Genomic DNA, 9,244 nt, shown 5'->3' with positions numbered 1-9,244 from the left:
GCTCTCTCTCAGCCTGGATCCCTCTGGCTCTCTTTCAGCCTCTGACTGCTCTCTCTCAGCCTGGATCCCTCTGGCTCTCTCTCAGCCTCTGAGAGCTCACTCTCAGCCTGGATCCCTCTGGCTCTCTTTCAGCCTCTGAGAGCTCACTCTCAGCCTGGATCCCCCTGGCTGATTACTTCCTACTCACCTTGCATCTGAGTGCAGGTGCATATATCCCAGTATCAGGGTTTGGCCAAGGAACCCACCCTTTTCACTCCCTTGGCCAGCTCAAGGGCCCTAAAGAACCTGGTTTCTTTTCTAAAAACCTAATAACACTTGCTCACTTTCATTTCCCTGGAGCAATTTTTTTACACTTTCCCTGACATTTTAGGGACACACTACCACCTATCCCCCTCCTCTGGTTGACCCCCGTGGGGTTGGACACATTTTGCCCATACCATTAATCCTGGCTGGGGCAACTGCATTTGTTTTCTAGGCCAAAACACAACCACACACACTAAAAAAATAATTTTCTTTTTAGAGACCCGGTGCTCTGGACCAAGTTGTCTCTGGTATCTTTAAGCGACTTCGGCAAATCGTCTTTTCTTTAAATCAGTTTCTTCCAGATCCTCACTGTACTCCTGAACATCCTTCAGCTCCAGAAATTCTTCCTTCTCCTTTGTTAGTAACTTCTTCTGCTTTTTCAGCTTAGTGCAGGTATCACTCAGAATGTCAATTTCCTCCTTTGTTAACTCACCCAGTCCTTGCTTTATCTTTACTACCTGGTTAAACCTTCTTGCTTAGACCGCACTTTCTGCTTTCGTCCAGGTTTCACCCTTTTTGTCGTAGAGCCTCTCCTGTGCATCATGTATCTTCTGATTGGCATCTTCATGTTCTTCCTGGCATATTCAATCAGGTCAACTGTAGACTGTAGCTGAGCAATGGCCTCCTGACTTCTGCAATTAGTATACCTGAATCTTGCCAATGCTTGATGGTAAGCAGGTTGGCGTGCCTTGGTAGAGAGTGATCCCAAGCAAACACATTAGCTTGCTTTGTCGCCTCCTTTTCTAGTTCCTTATCAGTTGGTGGTAGGTATTGTTTAGGAAGTTTCAAACTTTGAAAGAGCAGTATCAACACCACTACTCATTTTGCGCACTGCACGGCTCCCAAGCACAGTGTTGATGCCTCCATTTACAACAGATTTAGGCATCGCCACACTGTCATACTCTGCTCCCTTGGTCTTATCAACCACTCCAGTTATACTTTGAATTACTGCATCTTTAGCGCTAACGAAAGCCTCTAAAGGCAGTTGCTACAATCTTGTCACTTGGCTGATACAAAATGGTCAGCCTCTCTTCAATCGTATCCAGTCCTATGCCAGCAATGTTGTTAGTTACAGCAAGCTGAGGTTCCAGTTTCTGTATTATTGGCATGACACCATTAACAGCCACTGTGGTGATGGTCTTCACACTTTGCCACACCCCAATAATCTTTAAATGGCTTTTCATTTTTGTGAGACTTCTGATGTTGAATAAGGGCATACCGGTCATCACCGAGTGGCACTTCTTTTCTTTTTCGGTAGAAGGACGCTTCTTTCTTAAGTGAACCCCTAGATCACTTTTTCTTGCAATAACTATCACAATGGGGACAGGGAACTTTGGCTACATTCTCAGTAGGCTTTTGCAGTATGTGCATTTTCACGGTTCCACCCTGTGTTAACCGTACATGACAAATGTAGCATTCATTCAGCTTTTCCCCAGAACGAGTTCTAATGTGCCTCTGCATGTGACGATCAAGATTTGAGCTTCTGGGACAAGTATAACTGCACAGCTTACATTGAAAAGTTTTCTTTACACATTTCTTTGTAATTTTTGTTGGTTTTGGAGGCTTCATGTTTCCAAGCACTTTTCAGCTTTCACTTCCACTGATGTAACAACATCTTCCTCAATATGCCCCTGAGCATCCTGTTCATCAGGCAAAACCCGGACAGCTTTTCCCATCTTCATTTCACTTATTTTATTAAACTCTTCCAGCACCTTCTTGGAAACAGAGATACTTTCATTGGCTTCTTTGAAATCTTCAACCTTCTCCTTGATGTCTGGAAGAAGCCCATTCAATTCATCCATTTCCTTCTGAATTTTCTCAGTGGATTATTTTGCAGCTTTTTCCAACTGTTCTAAAAGTAGAGCCACTCTCTTCTCTATGACTTGAGTAGACTGTGTGAAGTGAGATGGCACTATCATGCTTGCTACTGTACTGGTAGGCCAAGCCCAGTTGCAGATTGCCAACTTCTTCCTCATCCTCTTTCTCTTTTGTCCCTTCATTCTCTTTATCTTCAGATTCAACATCTCCCTCTCCAGCCTCCATTGGCTCAGTGTCTTCTTCCGGCCCTTCAGGCTGTTCTTTTGTCTCAGCTTAGACTTCAATTGAAGAGGAAACTTTTCCCCAGCCAACACGGAAACACATTCATCAGCTTCAATCTCAGTCAGTACAGAAGTATCCTTGTCAGTCGTTACAGGAACATTTTATTCAGCCTCAATCTCAGTTAACACCTGAGCATCTTCCACTGTGAAATTTTCTGCCGTCTGAACCTCAGTTGGTGCAGGAGCAGTTTCTTCAGCTGAAGGTTTCGCAGTTTCAGTTTCTTCAGACATAGGTTTTGATACCTTAGACTCTTGTGGTGGGGGTTCAAAAGAGGCAACCTTTTCAGCTGGGGCTTCAGAAGAGTCCGCCGTCTTCTCAGAAGCTTCCATAACCTCATCTGCAGCTTCTGTCTCTTTAGCCTTTACTTTACCTTTTGCTTCTTCAGCCTTTGACTCCCCAGCATCTTCCGCCTTCTTGTCCTTAGATTCATCTTTTTTGGCAGAAGTAGCTGTTTTTCCTTTAGCGACAGGAGGTAAACAAAACTGCTTCGTTTCAGCCACAAAAGAAAAAAAATATAAAAAATAAGAGGCTTACTTCAGCCTAGTGGTGTGAAATGTCCTCAGTCCATCAACATGAGCGCCACGGTAAGGACAAGTCCAAAGGTCTCTTGTAAAGGTCCAATCCCCCAGCCTGGGGTTTGCACAGTTCAGCAAACAAACAAAGAGGTCTACATCCCCTGGACAGCAACCTCCTTCAGCTTGATTCCCCACAAGCTCGCTTACAGGCCACTTCCTGCTCAGCCTGGAACCCTCCGGGACTTTCTCAGCCTGGATCCCTCTGGCTCTCTCTCAGCCTGGCATCCACTCTGGCTCTCTCTCAGCCTGGCATCCACTCTATCTCTCTCTCAGCCTGGAATACACTGGCTCTCTCTCAGCCTCGATCCCTCTGGCTCTCTCTCAGCCTCTGACTGCTCACTCTCAGCCTGGAACCCTCCGGCACTCTCTCAGACTGGATCCCTCTGGCTCTCTCTCAGACTGGCATCCACTCTGGCTCTCTCTCAGCCTGGAATACACTGGCTCTCTCTCAGCCTTGATCCCTCTGGCTCTCTCTCAGCCTCTGACTGCTCACTCTCAGCCTGGAACCCTCCGCCACTCTCTCAGACTGGATCCCTCTGACTCTCTCTCAGCCTGGCATCCACTCTGGCTGTCTCAGCCTGGATCCCTCTGGCTCTCTCTCCAGCCTCTGACTGCTCACTCTCAGCCTGGATCCCTCTGGCTGATTACTTCCTACTCACCTTGCACCTGAGTGCAGGTGCATATATCCCAGTATCAGGGTTGGGCCAAGGAGCCCACCATTTCACTCCCTTGGCCGGCTCCTAAAGAACCAGGTTTCTTTTCTAAAAACCTATTAACACTTCCTCAATTTTATTTCTCTGGAGTCATTTTAACACTTTCCTTGACATTTTAGGGACACACTACCACACATTTAAATTGTCAACAAACTGTTTATTTTTACCAACAGATTTGCCTTGTTTTAACAAATGATTTACTGGCACTCAAAAACGCATTGCACACTTCACTGGCGCATTGCTGTAATTGAGAGGTGGATTCTAGAAACATCTGCTAGCTAGCACATACACAAGGTTTGCTCCCCTTATGATTATTTGGATGCAGACATGGATAATTATGATCATAGAATCTAAGACCTGTCCTCCTCCATTCACTGGAACTCTCAAATAAGGGTTATTAGGGTGCAGCTTGTGGGCAAACTGGTTATTTTTAAGTCAAGACTCTAATGGACCATTGCAATTCCTAATTACTATTATTGCTCTACATTCAAAGTTTGCAATGGTCATCCAACGCACAATCCAAATATAGAGAAGGCCAATTATAAAATGCATCCTTGAGAAAATGTTTATTGTGGGTTATTTAATGCTGTCTCATCATTAGCCACATGTGCACTTTGGCATCTTTGATGTTTAGAAGTTTATTTAAGATTTTAAGTAAAGATTAGAAAAATAGGGAACATACAGTTAGGTCCATAAATATTTGAACAGAGACAACTTTTTTCTAATTTTGGTTTTGTACATTACCACAATTCCTTTGTTATGTCTATATCAGTTAAGCAGATAAAGGCCTGGAGTTGATTTGATGGGGGTGCTTGTATGTAGAAGATTTTGCTGTGAACAGACAACATGCGGTCAAAGAGCTCTCCATGCAGGTGAAACAAGCCATCCTTACGCTGCAAAAACAGAAAAAAAACCATCCGAGAAGACAACAGTGGTGGATGATCGCAGAATCATCTCCATGGTGAAGAGAAATCCCTTCACAACAGCCAGCCAAGTGAACAACACTCTCCAGGAGGTAGGCGTATCGATATCCAAGTCTACCATAGAGAGAAGACTGCATGAAAGTAAATACAGAAGGTGCACTGCAAGGTGCAAGCCACTCATAAGCCTCAAGAATAGAAAGGCTAGATTGGACTTTGCTCAAATACATCTAAAAAAGAGAGCACAGTTCTGGAAAAACATTTTTTGGACAGATGAAACCAAGATCAATCTTCACCAGATCAATGGCAAGAAAAAAGTATGGAGAAGGCGTGGAACAGCTCATGATCCAAAGCATAGCACATCATCTGTAAAACATGGTGGAGCCAGTGTGATGGCTTGGGCGTGCATGGCTGCCATGGCACTGGGACACTAGTGTTTATCCATGATGTGGCACAGGACAGAAGCAGCCGAATGAATTCTGAGGTGTTCAGAGACATACTGTCTGCTCAAATCCAGCTAAATGCAGTCACATTGATTGGGAGGCGTTTCATAATACAGATGGGCAATGACACAAAACATACAGCCAAAGCAACCCAGGAGTTTATTAAAGCAAAGAAATGGAAAATTTGTGAATGACCAAGTCAGTCACCGGATCTGAACCCAATTGAGCATGCATTTCACTTGTTGGAGACTAAACTTCGGACAGAAAGGCCCACAAACTGAAAGCCGCAGCAGTAAAGGCCTGGCAGAGCATTAAAAAGGAGGAAACCCGGCGTCTGGTGATGTCCATGAGTTCAAGGCAACAGGCTGTCATTGCCAGCAAAGGGTTTTCAACCAAATTATTAGAAATGAACATTTTATTTTCAGCTTTTAAGTTGTCCAATTACTTTTGAGCCCCTGAAATGAAGTGATTCAACCCACTGAATTAAAGCTGAAAGTCTGCAGTTCAACTGCATCTGAGTTGTTTCATTTAAAATTGATTGTGGTAATGAAGAGAACCAAGATTAGAAAAAAGTTGATAGTATTTCCACTATCTATCATGACCACTTCCTAACCATAGTGTTTTTTTCAAATCTTTTTTAGGATGAATTTACACAGAGTATCTGCAGAGCAAGTAGCTGACAGCCATGTCACCCACTTAACTTTTGTTATCCCTGGTGACAGGAGGCCTAATTCATTCACTGGGTAAGTGTATGCTGCTACCTGCTGGAGATAGCAAGAATTAAGAGGGCAGAGCTGCCATCATCTAGCCATTCCACAACAGCTCTGTAGAAATCCTGCTTTAAAGACTAGCTATTGTTTCTATCTATGTCTTCCATGCTGTTTACCCAATTTTTAATGGTGAACAATGTGAAAATGACAAAATTGCTTAAATCTGTTATTGCCACTTCTTAGTTATATATATATATATAAAAGATAAACCTAGAGAGAGGAATAGAGGGATAAAGAGATAGAAAGAGGGATAGAAAGATAGAGGGAGAGAGGGATAGAAGGATTGTCACGCTTGGGGAGACAGGGACACTAGGGCGCGCTACTGCTTGCACCGAAGTGGTGTGGGCCCTGAGAAGAGGCAAGGCGCAGAGTCTAAGCAGTAACCAGGTCTTCTCCAGAGCCTCTAGTGGTGAGGATGTTGCACTGCTGGTTACTGCCACGTTGCTGTCATTGGACACACCAGGGTGGGCAGGATGATACACAGTACCAAATCAAAAAGCTGAAGAATAGTCGAGGAAGGCCGGGGTCAAGCCAGGCAGCAAGCAAGAGAGGTCAGGTCACAAGCCAGGGGTAAAATACCAGGGGTCCAGGAGACAGAGAGCAGTGACACAGGGGCCTCCGCAGACACAGGGAACACAGGAGACACTGGAAGCAACAGGAGGCACAGGTGACACAGGAATATCCACAGACAGAGAGGAACACTGGAACAGCACAGGGATGTTGGCTGGGAACCAACAGACTGGACAATGTGGGGTTAACACGGGAGCTGGACACAGGAAACACTGAATTAGTCAAGAGGTGTACAGGAACTAGCTCAACAGAACTAGGGGCTCGGCACCAGTGGAGACACGTTGCACGAACGCTGAGTGCTGTGTCTGAGCTAGCTAAACAGCCAGGGATGGTTAAGAGGCTATTTCCTGATTGGTCAGCGAAGCTGATAAAGCTTGCGAGCATAGGCATGCCCAGAGTCAGAACTGCTCGCATAGGCAGGAGAGGGGCGTCTGTGCTTTAATGAGGAAGAGGTAAGTGTGACAAGGATGGAGAGACAGAGAGATAGAATACCAAAAACAGACTACTGGTTGTCTTTACATAGTGCACATTAAAAGCAGAATGCTTTTAATCAGTCTTCCGAGCTTCTAATCACAATATTCTGAAAACATACACTAAAAGTTCATTATTCATTCAACAGAATCTTTGTTAGTAATAGGTGCAGTTAGGTGTTTGTAGGCAATAAGAAATCTCCCGTTTTGGTCTTTCTTTGATGAAATGTAATTCCTTTTATAGCTGTGTACAAATGCAACAATACTGACATTGCAGGGAATTACCCAACAGCATACTGCACATACAAAGAAGATGCTGTAGCTATTCCATCAAATCATACTGTGTAAATAATAGGCTCGGGTAACACTAGTCCCAACAGAGGGCCCTGTGCACAGCACAAGGAAATGCCAAGGTTTGCATGCAACATTGTTGTCATGCTGAAATAATGATACTGTGGGATGGCTCCATCTAATGAAGTGATTGTATCTCACAGCGCACACTGTTATTATACAAGTCCAGGCAATGTCTACGTGTTCCTTTTGCTTTATTGTAACTAGGTACACATCAGGAAACACTGGGGAATTTAATAATAATAATAATAATATACTGTAGGAAACTACAAAACTTCAATAGTTTTTTTCAAACACACCAAACATGATTGGTTTATTGTATATCATATCCATAAGTTCTAATGTTTTGATAACCTTGTTAACCTGCATAAATATAAATATACAATTAGGTGAAGCACAGCCACATTGTTTATTGTGTATGCATGATGTGCTCCCTGGACAGCAGTACTGATTACTGACTGTGCTACAGTCTACTTCTGTCTTGCAGCATGGCCTTTAATCTTGTTTTATAGAACAGAAAACAACAATGTTGTCATATAAATGGAAGTTAGTGATGGCAAATCTAAGAAAGATTCAATGTAGCTTTTCAGTGAAAGGTTCACTGTGGAATCTTTGATATTCTAAAAAAAAAAAATTATTTTTATTATTCATTTTGGTGGTCTCAGGCTTTAAGATACATAGCCATATTACTGGTAAACAAATATAGGAAACTTGACATTACTATGGGGGCAAAATAGTGATGCCCACTTTTTAGTGAACGTTATGTTCCATTAAAAAAAAACACCTAAATGTTTTAAATAACATATGAAGAGATGATATAAAGCTATACAATGTTATGAAACAGTGCAAATTTTAAGGACAGTTACTCTAACAGTTACAGCAGAAACAACTTTTTTATCAAGTGGTTATGGGTATGAATTGACCCCTGCAAGCAGCAGCCACAAGCAGCCCAAAAGCTTTAGCAAAGTTTATTCTTAACAATACAAATCTAAAGCCCTTTATGTACAGTTAAATTGTGTTAAAAAAGTGAAACCAAGTAAATCGCTGAACGATAACAAACATACGGCTAGTGAAGCCTGGAGAGTCTGAACTTCCACCCTGCTCAGTTGATTCAGGTCAGTGACATGTCACCAACATTGAAACCAAAAACAGGACAACAGTTGGCCCTGCATCTCTATAAAAAAAAAATCAGCAACAAGTCCTAAACTAAAACAAAAAAGAAAACATTTTGGGAAATCAATTTTGAGCTGCCATTGCTGCCAATACCTATACAAGTCCTTTTAAAAAGTTAAGGCAGGGATGCTGCATACATTCTCTTATATATTCACTTATGTATATATCTACATATGAAGCACAATAATCAAATATGGAACATCAAGCAAACAAAGATGCAAATACCTATCCATTAACCCACCACCACCACGTACACATTTTTTGTTCCTTCTTACCTAAATACAGAAGGAAGAAAGTTTTCTTTAAAGTTCAGTTAAGGCCGTAAGATAAAGTCACAAAAAACACCAGGTTGAAAGCCCTATCTGGGTTTATGAAATATGGCAAAGGCAAGGCTAAAACCTTTAAGAGGACATTTGTGGCCACCCTGTGGATTGCTTTAGGCCATGATGTCCAAACAATTCTTACCACTACACTTACCAGGGGTAATGTGAGTTGTGTGCTCTGTGTGTCTGCGTGTATTGTGTGCTATGAGTGTTCTCCGACCCAATGCCTTGTTTGCTATATATTTACAGACTGGGTAAACTGCATGTATGATTTCAGGCCATGTGTGCATTGTTTGTTTTCATGGGATTGCAGGCGTTACTCCCCCAACCCAATAACTAAAAATATATATATGTATAAATAAATATAACAAAATATATTTTGACACTATAACAATTTTCAACTGGCAATAAATGGCAGTGGCACTTTATTGTTTTTAATATCTTAGCTTATTATCAAGAAAATTTGTTACATATCAATAAATAAACTTGCTCGGCCATTAGAGATCAACCAATTTTAATCAACCAAAACCATA

Source organism: Pyxicephalus adspersus, chromosome 7, assembly GCF_032062135.1.
Source record: "Pyxicephalus adspersus chromosome 7, UCB_Pads_2.0, whole genome shotgun sequence".
Lineage (NCBI taxonomy): Eukaryota > Metazoa > Chordata > Amphibia > Anura > Pyxicephalidae > Pyxicephalus > Pyxicephalus adspersus.
Note: the sequence above shows the minus strand (reverse complement) of the source record.